We start from the raw sequence: 13,776 nt of genomic DNA, 5'->3' as shown, positions 1-13,776 counted from the left end.
TAGTGCCTTTTATATTTTGTGTGCTTTTTGTAAGTCACAGAGCTGCTTACAGTCAATGATTTTGTTATTGTTATAGTTCCGTGTTACCTGTGACACTGTCCTTCAAATTGTATTTACATAGAGATAATAATGAACATTTTTCTGGGGCTTGAGTGGATTAGTATTGTGTGTGTTTGTGTGTGTATCAGAGCAAGGATTGCAGCTAAATCAAAGGTTTCATAAACACTCTTCAAACTTTATTTACTATATTAAAAAAACTTTACTCTTTATTAAGTCTACTGTGCTATAAACTACAGAAATGCAGAAGAAATAAACAGAAAAAGTCAGCAAGTAATTAACCACAAACACAATATATATATTCAACACAATAATGAACTTCAAAAATCAAAATTAAGACAACAACGAGGATGTAGATTATTATACATAATATTTACATAATACAGTATATACATAATGATGATGAAGCGCTCTGCATGTTCTTCACAAAACAGCATGTTTGGTTTTCTTGTGCAGAGGTGAGGAGCCCTTTTCTTCATCATCATTCTCGCTCAAGTCCCGTCGCCTCTTACCAGAGGGTAAATTGGTGCGAGAGCTGTGAGGGCCAGAAGCGGACGAGCTGGATGGATGGCTGAGGTTCGGGCTTGCGGAGGAACACGTCGATTGAGACCAAAGCGGTTTCTGGTGGAGCGAGAAACCAGACCCCTCGGCTCTGTTCTTAAAACGGTTCACTTCCTGTGTGAGCAAGAACCAGAAAACGGTTTGTAAGAAGACAGATCTCGATGCTTGAGATAAAACGTGATGTTCACAATCTTACCTGGCGTAAGAACATGTTGATATTTAAAGCATCAGGAGACACACAAGACTGTTTGCAGGTGGGACAAACATGTTCATCCGAATCCAGAAGACGCGTTCGAATACCTGCGACCAAACAATCACATATGTTCTCGAAGGTCAAAGAAACTTTCTGGGTAACGTTTGTTTGTGCAGAAACTCACAGTCGTCGCAGTAGCTGTTGCTGCAACAGGGAGTCATCACAGCATCAGTGATGAGATCTTTACAGATCGGACACAGAAAAGCATCAGGCACCGGATCTTCATCTGAGGTCGGCGAGGACTCCTTCTGGGGTAAGAAAGGTGGATTCTCTTTCTTCTGAGATGCGTAAGCCTCACTAAACAGAACAAGCACAACTACAATTATCAACCAAATGTAAACGTGTGTTCATGGTGAGGTCTCTACACACATGACAGCTGTAAACTCACGCATTAATGATGGGAATGACGTGCTTTCCGCTGCTGCTCAGCATCACTCCCTTCGTGTTGGGGTTGTCCACCTCCATCAGGAAGCTGACTGGAATGCCTGCGCTTCTCCGTATGCGCTTACCCCCAATAAAAGTTGGATCCTGCGAAGGCACAAGCAACATGTTGCATTTACATTCATGGCATAACACGCGCACAAATGCTGCCCACAGTTTAGTATTGTGTTACCCGTGTCTTTGGGCAGATTCTGATGTGATGCCCAGGGATGCCACAGTTACGGCACACATAGTTCGGCGGAAGGCCTCCAACCAGCTTGAGTGCTTCACTGGTAAGTGATGATAGTCATGATGGAGAGCACTTGAAAATTCTGCTCGTGATGTGAATGTTATTATACTCACTTCACAGGATAGTAAAAGCGGCTGGACTGGAACATGACAGCTTTTATTTTGTCCTCCTCCGATGCATTTGCCTCAGCCAGATTCTCAGTCTGTAGATGTAGAAATAAATGCTTTATACGCCTGCAGTTCACATAGTTTTCATATTATTCAGTGGATTCTGGTACCTTGAAGAGCTGCACCAGTGACAGCGAAGAACCAGACACTTGCTATTGAAAGAAGAACAAAGAGATTTATTATTACCAGGCAGAACCCCATCACACCCAGAGAGACAAACTCAACACACTTAAAACAATGCAAACAGAAACCCACCGATTGATATTTTAAAGCAGAAGTCAAAATCAAAGTTGACTGCAGAAATTGTGAAACTTATAAGGCGATGTGATGTTGTACTTGTAAAAAGAATTTGAACTTACTGAATTTATAGTTAAATTACATGTGGGGATATTGTCCCAGACTTCTTCATGGTCAACTCTGACCAGCTTAAAGAGATCATACAGTACAACGTAAACAACCGAGTCAACACTTTTGTTTACATACTGCTCTTGAAGATCCACCTGATGGTTCAGACCAGTTACTGCGAAACAAAACAACAAAGAGTCAATGACTGATTGATATTCATTCAAAGATTCATATTCGTTTCATCATCACGTGACTTACTTGGCATGTCTGTTACATGTGGATTTAACCCCAGTTCCAGGGATTCGTCTTACGGTCACCGTGGTGTTACTGAGGATGATGTCCGCATCATCACACTGTAAAAAAAAAACCCGTAAAAAAACGGTAAATCTCTGGCAGCAAAGTTGCCAGACGTATTCCGTCAAATTACAGTAAAAGAATGTTTTTCAAAATTACATGCAAAAACCGTAAAAATACAGAGAATATTTTACAGTCATAATTCGTTTAATTACAGTGTATTACTGTTAATAATTGTTATTTAACTGTAGAAAAACAGATAAATTATGTGAAAATACATTATAAATCAACTACCTTTCAGGTTAATCTCTGTAAATATATGGCTTTTATTTGTTACTTTATCAAGTTTCTCTGTATTTATACAGTAATATTCTTTCAAAATACAGTTTATCTTTGTAAAATAAGTAAAAAGACATGTAAGAAAACGTAATAATTATGTGAAAATACAATAAAAACAATTACCTTTCAGGTTAATCTCTGTAAATATATGGCTTTTATTTGTTACTTTATCAAGTTTCTCTGTATTTATACAGGAATTTTCTTTCAAAATAATGTTTATCTTTGTAAAATAAGTAAAAAGACATGTAAGAAAACGTAATAATTATGTGAAAATACATTAAAAACAACTACCTTTCAGGTTAATCTCTGTAAATATATGGCTTTTATTTGTGACTTTATCAAGTTTCTCTGTATTTATACAGTAATATTCTTTCAAAATACAGTTTATCTTTGTAAAATAAGTAAAAAGACATGTAAGAAAACGTAATTATTATGTGAAAATACATTAAAAAACAACAACCTTTTAGGTTAACCTCTGTGAATATATGGCTTTTATTTGTTAATTTCAAAATACAGTTTATCTTTGTAAAAGAACTAAGAACAATCGATAAAACCCCAATAAGTACATAAAATCAAAGACAAAAATATTACATAAATATATTTTTAAATTATTGGCCATTGCAAAAATAATCATAGTACGTTAAAAATACCTTAAAATTAGCTACATACATAATCTGTAAATTAAGGTATTTAGTTGTCGTTATATGAAACAATATTTTGTGTTAAAATATAGCCAATCTAATGTATAGTAACTAAGAAATGTTGTTTCTACCAGTAAAACAAAATCTATAAAAATGTAATGGGTACCTCCAATAAAACAGAACAGTCATTTTAGTGAATTGCAAACAAACGTTTAATGTTAATTGGACAGTAGAAATACAAGCAGAGCATGAAAAAATAGCTACATTATGATAATTAAGTGATTGTCAAATAAAATGTTTTAATGGATAAATAAAAACATTTAAAGGAATTAAAATACACAATATTTTGAACTATGCATGGGTCTAAATAACGTGTTTTCACTATCCGTATGAGTGAGTGAGAGTGAGTGAGTGTTGTTTGCTATTTTGATGGTAACTTTTTTTAAGACACTAACATGTCAGCCAGAAGAATCAATGAATGAATATCTGCTAAATTTATTTTACAAATTTACTGACACTGTAAGGTGATGCTCACAGTTAAATCATACCAAAGCTACTTTTATCATGGTTCTCAAAGAAAAGCATACCCATAGAGTAGGAAAGGCCTTCCTGTATTACCAGACAGATATTAGTGAACTTCTGTTTTTTTAAAGCAATTACTGAAACATTTTCTTGGTCCAGAGTTAAAAATACTTTTTAAAGGGTTAGCTAAAGTGAACAGGTGCTTCTGTTTTGAAGTCCATAAAAGTGCATCTATCCATCATAAAAACAATCACAGGGCTCTGGGGGGGTTAAAGATTTAGTTCACATCAAAATTAATTTCCTGATAATTTACTCACCCCAATGCCATCCAAGATATCCATGCCTTTCTTAAGTGTAAAATAAATTAAGTTTGAGGAAAACATTTCAGGACTTTTCTCCACTCAACGGACTTCAAACGCAACCAAAATGTTGAAATCCAAATCAATGCAGTTTCAAGGGATGTGCACGATCGCACCTGAGAAATAGGGTCATAAAGTATCTAGCGAAACAGTTTTTTTTTTTTAAATGAACAATTGTGGTTAAAAAGTATATAAATGTTTGTCTTGTGCTGGTCTGCAACGCGCCAGGCATTATGTCATCACGTTGGAAACGTCGCAATTTTTTTAAATAAATAAAAAAAGATGTCGGACGATTTTGAAATTGGAGGACAAAATGAGATGGAATTTGTCGCACTTCCTGCCTTTTTAAACCGGAGTACACCGATAAATGACATGACGGGTGACGATTCCAACGTGATGACGTAATGCCCAGCGAGGTGCAACACAAGCACAAGTCGAATAATTGTGGTTAAAAAGTATATACATGTTGTGTGTCTGTTTTTTTTTAAATTACCAATCGTTTCGCTAAATAAGACCCTATTCCTGACGTCCACAGCCATTTGAAACTGCATTGCGATTGAAGTCCATTGTGTTGATAAAAATGCTGAAATGTTTTCCTCAAACTTAATTTCTCTTCCACTGAAGAAAGAAAGACATGGACATCTTGGATGGCATTGGGGTGAGTAAACTCAAGAAATTCATTTTGAGGTAGACTAATCCTTTAATAAAGGCCTTCTGAAGCAAAGAGATGCATTTGTGTAAGAAAAACATCCATATTTATAACTTTATAATCAAAATTATCTAGCTTCTGCCAGACGACCGTATGCATTCATATGGTGTCAGAAGAATCGTTCATCATAGATTACACAGATTTCAGATTAAAAACAGTCCCCTATTTCCACACCTGGGTTGTCATGGTCATCTGATGTAGATCCACAAGCACAGGTTTATCTATAACCTGAAATCACAAAAGGAGGACATATTTTAAAATTCTATTTAAATTTAGGGTTAGGACTTCCCCTATCCATGAATGACTCTTACATAGTGCACCTTTAAGGTGTAATGGATTAGTTTAAGCTTCTTTTAAATTTACAAACTCATTATGGAGTAAACACTGATACCCCTTTTCCACCAAGGCAGAGCTGGTCTGAACCAGCACCCGGTTCTTGTTGGTGGAAAAGGGGTATGAAACAACCTGTTATGATTGATATTAAAGGATTAGTTCACCTCAAAATGAATTTCTTAAGTTTACTCACCCCAATGCCATCCAAGATATCCATGTCTTTCTGTCCTCAGTGGAAGAGAAATAATGTTTTTTTAGGAAAACATTTCTGGACTTTTCTTCACAGAATGTAGTTTAATGGGACCCAATGTTTCTCAGTTCATATCCATGCAGTTTCAAAGGTCTTTGAAGTGCTTCAACGGGCTCAGCACGATACCAGCTGAGGACGAGGGGGTTTTCTAGCGAAACGATCGATTATTTTTATTATAAAAAAATTATATACTTTATATACAATAGTTCGGATTGAGCTCAAGACTGAATAAGCCGGGAACTACGACATCATGCTCAACGGCGCATGCACGTGCGGAAGTACCGCACCACTGGAAGTACTACAAACTGAACTTATATATATGGGTACAATGCCGGTGCCATCCAAGCATGAGGACGTAGTTCCCGGCTTCTTCAGTCTTGAGCTGAATTTAAACTATTGTATAAAAAGTATCTAATTTTTTTATAATAAAAATAATCGATCGTTTCGCTAGAAAATCCCCTCGTCCTCAGCTGGTATCGTGCTGAGCCCGTTGAAGCACTTCAAAGACCTTTGAAACTGCATGGATATGAACTGAGAAACATTGGGTGCCATTAAACTACATTCTGTGAAGAAAAGTCCAGAAATGTTTTCCTAAAAAAAAAACGTTATTTTTCTTCCACTGAGAAACGAAAGACATGGATATTTTGTATGGCATTGGTAGTTCACCCAAAAATGACATTTAGCCTGTGATTTACTCACCCTCAAGCAATCCTAGGTGTATATGACATTCATCTTTCAGACAAATACAATCGGAGTTATATTAAAGTGCCCCATTATAGAATTTTGAAAATTACCTTTCATAGCTTTCGTGTGTAACAGATCTAAGTGAACGAAAACATCCAGAGTTTCACTTTTATCACGGATAGATGCACTTTTACACCCATTCACTTCCATTATAAAGCTGGGAAGAGCCAGGGCATTTGTTAATATGAATGTATTCGTCTGAAAGGTTATATACACTTAGAATGTGAGTAAATCATGGGCTAATTTTCATTTCAGGGTGAACTATCGCTTTAAGACTAGAATATGCAAATTATTTATTATGCTAATGAAACAATTACAATGCCATAGGTAACATCCAAATGAAACATTCACTACATTTAGAACCTACACCATGTGCAGGCCTCACCACGTGCGTCATGCACAGCACGAGTCATTCAAATGGATTCTTAAAACACTATGTACAATACATGTTTATTAACAGTCAACCAGATCTATTTTCTTTCATTAAATTTAACTAATCAAACAACGTACCTGTTAACAGACCACATCATCAGTGGATCAACGGGGCAATGGCTTCTCTCTCACGCTCTCCTGTAGACACTGGGCGTAATAATATAATTATAAGCACATTATGAATTTCATAATCTTATTACAATTAAACACTTCATCACAATCAACACGATCAAATGCTGTTATCACTTAAATCACACTGGAGCAAAAACTTGCATTTGGACAATAAAACTCAGCTTACCAGAGAAACGTCCTCGAGAAAAACAACGTGCATGCGATCGCACGTCGTATGGAGAAACCCCGCGATGTTTCACCGATGACGCTCCCACTCTAAACGAAGACTCGAAGAAAAGTTCCTTTAATTTAACGTTATATTCTCTTACTTGTGAACAGTAATATGAACAAAATTGTGTGAGATTCATTAATCCATTTGAATTATAAAACAGAAAACAAAAGTAGTATAACAAGTAAATTCAAGAAAATTATACAATATAGGGGGGAAACTATTCAGATATTTCACACCAGTTACAAATGTATACTTTTTATATCGCGCTGAAAACACTCTTACCTTCGTTCGAAACGCAGGAGAAAACATTACATTCCTTATTCCAAAATGCCAATGCAGCTCGATGATACCCGAGGATGGCTCACCAAAAAGCATTGAATTGAAAACACCCGCGCAAACCCGTTGAGAAGACGTATCTGACAACCGTTTGTCAATTCAAATGTCTAAAACATGTGACCAAATCATTGCTCTTTCGGCTGTTATGACCTATGACACATTCGACGTTGTGGGCGGGAATTGGCGGCAAATTTGAATCTGTGTCGCACACAAACAACAAGATGCATCTGAATAAACGTGTGAATGTTAAATAGTTGTATGGAGTTGAAAGTAGAATAATATTATTTTCATTATTCTGTGGAAATATTTTTCAACAAAAGTTACAATAACAATTTTTATATATATGTGCAAATACGTAGTAGCAATATGTTTTATATATATAGTTATATAGTTATATATAGTTTAACCATTAGGATTTGTTGGTTTTTTTCTGTGCACGTGTAAAACATAGGCTATCTGGAAAATTCCACAAGGAAAGATTCTGTTGGTGCTCCCGTATGACTGTTGGCCCCATACTTCACTACATCCACCCTATTTTTCAACATGGACAAAGCAATTTCATACGAGATAATTTAATGTATGAGACTTCGGTTTCATTAGTCACTAGGTTAACAGCCTGAAAAAAACAAGAGTGTAGTAAAAAATTACTTGTGCTTTATGATTATCGTGTGTTTATGATTATGATTACGAACTTTGTTATCACTTGCTGCACTGGATACATTAAAATCTCTGAGAACTGTGGGTAGGATAATTAAGTGTATTAGGGATGCTTTGCCCCATGCATTACTGTCTTGCATAAACTCAGCCCTGGTAGATGGCACAGTAAACAAGAGATGATCTGTCAAATTATGATTGATGCTGGCGTAATACAATGTTTTGTATGAATAAAATGCTTCAGAAATATGGAGTTGTCTAAGTTCTGAAATTTGAAATTGTAAATTTTATAATAAATCATTGAAGGAACCATGGACAACAAAAAGTTAAGCTCTGAACTTTGATCCAGGAGACATAGGCATTGCCTGCCAGGGCATGGTGAAACCCTAAATAAACCACATTTTACATTGTTGATAATTTATAAAAATAATAAAGTTCATTTGGAGTTTGCTATAATGTGCTATTATTATATTAACAGACATTGCACCCTGGAGAAAGTTATTCCTGGAGGGAACATTCTCAAGGGGGATACATTTAAAACACTTTCAATTCACTGATTTATGTAATTTTACATACATTTTTGTCATGAACAGGAAAATAATCAATAAAACATTTACAATAATTGTCTGTAAAAATACATCTTTTAAATCTGTAAAAATTAACTGTAATTTTCTGTAAAAATAAATTTTTAATCTGTAAAAATAGTATGAAATGCCTTTAAAAAACATAATTTTTATGTAATTGTTATTTACAATGAAACACTGTCATTTTAATGGTAAAACTTTTAATTACAGCAAATATCTGTTAAACAACAGCATTTTACTGTTTAATGAAAAAATGGGGAAATTCTGTAAAAAAATACAGAATATTACCTGTAAAATAACGTTTTTTTTTACAGTGCAGTGTATTCTGTGGGAAACACACAATTGCGTACAGTCTGTCCACACCAACCAAAATGTATTTTTTTATATGTCCCTTTAAAACTATAGGCTAATAAGAAGTCATTTTCATAATCACATTTAATAATTTACAAAAAACAATGCGTCAGTTTAAAGAGAGCAAATAATTCAATGTTTACATGTAAAATAGCAGAACTTACCTTCATTGGTTTGGTGGTTTGTGATGCTCAGATCGCAGCGCTTCAGTTTCTCTCGTCTCATGATTTGACGTTTCAAATCTCCGAGAGTGATGTGAAGGCCATCAAAGATCACCGTGTCGTGTGTAAGTTTACTGAAAAACTTATAATGAACACACGGCATGTTGACTCGGCCGCGTTCTGACGCCCCTGCAACAATAACAACAGATCAATTAATGCAATAAATGACAGAAATGCAGAAGAAATCAACAGAAAAGGCCAACAAGTTATTAACCACAAAAACAATATATATAATCAACACAAATATAAAGTTGAAAAGTCAAAATTTAGATAACAACGAGGATGTAGAAATGTGCTCTCAGGAACAGCGATTAGCAACACTAAACAACACTTTGCGTGTAACCAAGGAAACCGATCAAGCGCATCAATTGGTTCCCGATGACGCAAACGTCAAAGCAAGATGGCACATTCAGCACAACTAAACTAAAAAATAAAGTTTTATTGAAGTGTGTTATCAGTGTTTGGTGTCTTTGATTAAATGACTCTATATGGTTACAGCTTGTTACAGGAAATGTGTCATTTTGATGAATCCTAACAGACTTTTTCATCATTATTTAGGCTTTAATGTGGACAAAGTAAATGCGATTTATATGAGTGATGTCATTTTGAAGTAATCATACCCAACTGTGATATAATTCATTTGCATTGTCTCTAAAAATCCAATCAAAATGTTTTAGAGATTTGTTTTTATTTACCTCACACCGGGCACGAGCATCATTCAATTGAACTGCGTTCTATCAGGTCCTGCCAAATGCGCGCGCGCAAATGCGGAGTTCACATATAGGGAAAACACAGCATGATAAGAAACATGTCGGATCACGTTCTTTAATGACGCAAATTAAATGATTTTTCTTCGAGTCTTTGCAGGAATAAGAAGGAGATTCGTATTCAAGTGCAAAACAAGAGGCAGCTAAAACCGCGCTGAAAGCTTCATAGTTTAAATAACTAAACAAAAAGATCTCACAGTATATGAACATCAAACAAGTATTAAATAAATAAAGACTTCTGGATAAAAACTTTGATAATGAATTGAATGTGAAACACAGCCCTCTAACAAACAAACATGAACGCCTGGACTCCAGACCCACAGCAGAAAAACGGTCTGCTGTCTCTGCTGTCGGTTCAGATCTCCTGGAGAAAAAGAAACACCATCATTTGAAGTTTGCCAACCTCCCTGTTAACAAACATATTCATTTACTAAAAAAACAAAGTATTTTAGGTCAAAAATTATTTTGTATTAATTTCTTTACGTCACATATTTGTATCTCATCAAAAAAGCATCGGAGCTTTTTTTCTCAGCATTTAAAAAACAAAGATTTATCCACATAATCTTATCCAAGAACTAAAAGTATAAAATTGTAACTCGAGGAAATAGGAAGGATTACAAATGTTGCATACCAGGATTGCATCAGATGCTAATACCATATTTCGATTTATAATTTTTTTTTAAATGACTGATAAAAATACAATAATTATTAAATACATTATTCAGGACTTTAGTGCCTTTTATATTTTGTGTGCTTTTTGTAAGTCACAGAGCTGCTTACAGTCAATTATTTTGTTATTGTTATAGTTCCGTGTTACCTGTGACACTGTCCTTCAAATTGTATTTACATAGAGATAATAATGAACATTTTTCTGGGATTGGAGTGGATTAGTATTGTGTGTGTTTGTGTGTGTATCAGAGCAAGGATTGCAGCTAAATCAAAGGTTTCATAAACACTCTTCAAACTTTATTTACTATATTAAAAAAACTTTACTCTTTATTAAGTCTACGTCTGTGCTATAAACTAGAGAAATGCAGAAGAAATAAACAGAAAAGGTCAGCAAGTAATTAACCACAAACACAATATATATATTCAACACAATAATGAACTTCAAAAATCTAAATTAAGACAACAACGAGGATGTAGATTATTATACATAATATTTACATAATACAGTATATACATAATGATGATGAAGCGCTCTGCATGTTCTTCACAAAACAGCATGTTTGGTTTTCTTGTGCAGAGGTGAGGAGCCCTTTTCTTCATCATCATTCTCGCTCAAGTTCCGTCGCCTCTTACCAGAGGGTAAATGGGTGCGAGAGCTGTGAGGGCCAGAAGCGGACGAGCTGGATGGATGGCTGAGGCTCGGGCTTGCGGAGGAACACGCCGATTGAGACCGAAGCGGTTTCTGGTGGAGCGAGAAACCAGACCCCTCGGCTCTGTTCTTAAAACGGTTCACTTCCTGTGTGAGCAAGAACCAGAAAACGGTTTGTAAGAAGACAGAGCTCGATGCTTGAGATCAAACGTGATGTTCACAATCTTACCTGGCGTAAGAACATGTTGATATTCAAAGCATCAGGAGATACACAAGACTGTTTGCAGGTGGGACAAACATGTTCATCCGAATCCAGAAGACGCGTTCGAATACCTGCGACCAAACAATCACATATGTTCTCGAAGGTCAAAGAAACTTTCTGAGTAACGTTTGTTTGTGCAGAAACTCACAGTCGTCGCAGTAGCTGTTGCTGCAACAGGGAGTCATCACAGCATCAGTGATGAGATCTTTACAGATCGGACACAGAAAAGCATCAGGCACCGGATCTTCATCTGAGGTCGGCGAGGACTCCTTCTGGGGTAAGAAAGGTGGATTCTCTTTCTTCTGAGATGCGTAAGCCTCACTAAACAGAACAAGCACAACTACAATTATCAACCAAATGTAAACGTGTGTTCATGGTGAGGTCTCTACACATATGACAGCTGTAAACTCACGCATTAATGATGGGAATGACGTGCTTTCCGCTGCTGCTCAGCATCACTCCCTTCGTGTTGGGGTTGTCCACCTCCATTAGGAAGCTGACTGGAATGCCTGCGCTTCTCCGTATGCGCTTACCCCCAATAAAAGTTGGATCCTGCGAAGGCACAAGCAACATGTTGCATTTACATTCATGGCATAACACGTGCACAAATGCTGTCCACAGTTTAGTATTGTGTTACCCGTGTCTTTGGGCAGATTCTGATGTGATGCCCAGGGATGCCACAGTTACGGCACACATAGTTCGGCGGAAGGCCTCCAACCAGCTTGAGTGCTTCACTGGTAAGTGATGATAGTCATGATGGAGAGCACTTGAAAATTCTGCTCGTGATGTGAATGTTATTATACTCACTTCACAGGATAGTAAAAGCGGCTGGACTGGAACATGACAGCTTTTATTTTGTCCTCCTCCGATGCATTTGCCTCAGCCAGATTCTCAGTCTGTAGATGTAGAAATAAATGCTTTATACGCCTGCAGTTCACATAGTTTTCATATTATTCAGTGGATTCTGGTACCTCGAAGAGCTGCACCAGTGACAGCGAAGAACCAGACACTTGCTATTGAAAAAAGAACAAAGAGATTTATTATTACCAGGCAGAACCCCATCACACCCAGAGAGACAAACTCAACACACTTAAAACAATGCAAACAGAAACCCACCGATTGATATTTTAAAGCAGAAGTCAAAATCAAAGTTGACTGCAGAAATCGTGAAACTTATAAGGCGATGTGATGTTGTACTTGTAAAAAGAATTTGAACTTACTGAATTTATAGTTAAATTACATGTGGGGATATTGTCCCAGACTTCTTCATGGTCAACTCTGACCAGCTTAAAGAGATCATACAGTACAACGTAAACAACCGAGTCAACACTTTTGTTTACATACTGCTCTTGAAGATCCACCTGATGGTTCAGACCAGTTACTGCAAAACAAAACAACAAAGAGTCAATGACTGATTGATATTCATTCAAAGATTCATATTCGTTTCATCATCACGTGACTTACTTGGCATGTCTGTTACATGTGGATTTAACCCCAGTTCCAGGGATTCGTCTTACGGTCACCGTGGTGTTACTGAGGATGATGTCCGCATCATCAGTGTATTCTGTGGGAAACACACAATTGCGTACAGTCTGTCCACACCAACCAAAATGTATTTTTTTATATGTCCCTTTAAAACTATAGGCTAATAAGAAGTCATTTTCATAATCACATTTAATAATTTACAAAAAACTATGCGTCTGTTTAAAGAGAGCAAATAAGTCAATGTTTACATGTAAAATAGCAGAACTTACCTTCATTGGTTTGGTGGTTTGTGATGCTCAGATCGCAGCGCTTCAGTTTCTCTCGTCTCATGATTTGACGTTTCAAATCTCCGAGAGTGATGTGAAGGCCATCAAAGATCACCGTGTCGTGTGTAAGTTTACTGAAGAACTTATAATGAACACACGGCATGTTGACTCGGCCGCGTTCTGACGCCCCTGCAACAATAACAACAGATCAATGAATGCAATAAATGACAGAAATGCAGAAGAAATCAACAGAAAAGGCCAACAAGTTATTAACCACAAACACAATATATATAATCAACACAAATATGAAGTTGAAAAGTCAAAATTTAGATAACAACGAGGATGTAGAAATGTGCTCTCAGGAACAGCGATTAGCAACACTAAACAACACTTTGCGTGTAACCAAGGAAACCGATCAAGCGCATCAATTGGTTCCCGATGACGCAAACGTCAAAGCAAGATGGCACATTCAGTACAACTAAACTAAAAAATAAAGTTTTTTTGAAGTGTGTT

At 36.3% G+C, this 13,776-nt stretch overlaps 1 long non-coding RNA gene across 2 annotated transcripts; it reads right to left on the bottom strand.

Annotated features, from left to right (window-relative positions):
• Positions 1-3,519: 3,519 nt before the first annotated feature.
• On the bottom strand, positions 3,520-7,464 carry LOC306891607. 2 transcript variants are annotated; one of them, XR_013786373.1, is made up of 4 exons: positions 7,302-7,464; positions 6,975-7,063; positions 6,755-6,823; positions 3,520-5,145 (listed from the first exon to the last, which is right to left on the bottom strand). It is a non-coding gene; the product is annotated as an uncharacterized lncRNA (long non-coding RNA). The 2 variants fall into 2 exon arrangements; XR_013786374.1 differs by having other exon boundaries at positions 6,975-7,089; positions 7,302-7,365.
• Positions 7,465-13,776: the final 6,312 nt, after the last annotated feature.

Source organism: Barbatula barbatula, assembly GCF_947034865.1.
Source record: "Barbatula barbatula genome assembly, chromosome: 1".
Taxonomy (NCBI): domain Eukaryota; kingdom Metazoa; phylum Chordata; class Actinopteri; order Cypriniformes; family Nemacheilidae; genus Barbatula; species Barbatula barbatula.
This window is presented reverse-complemented; position numbering and strand designations above follow the sequence as displayed.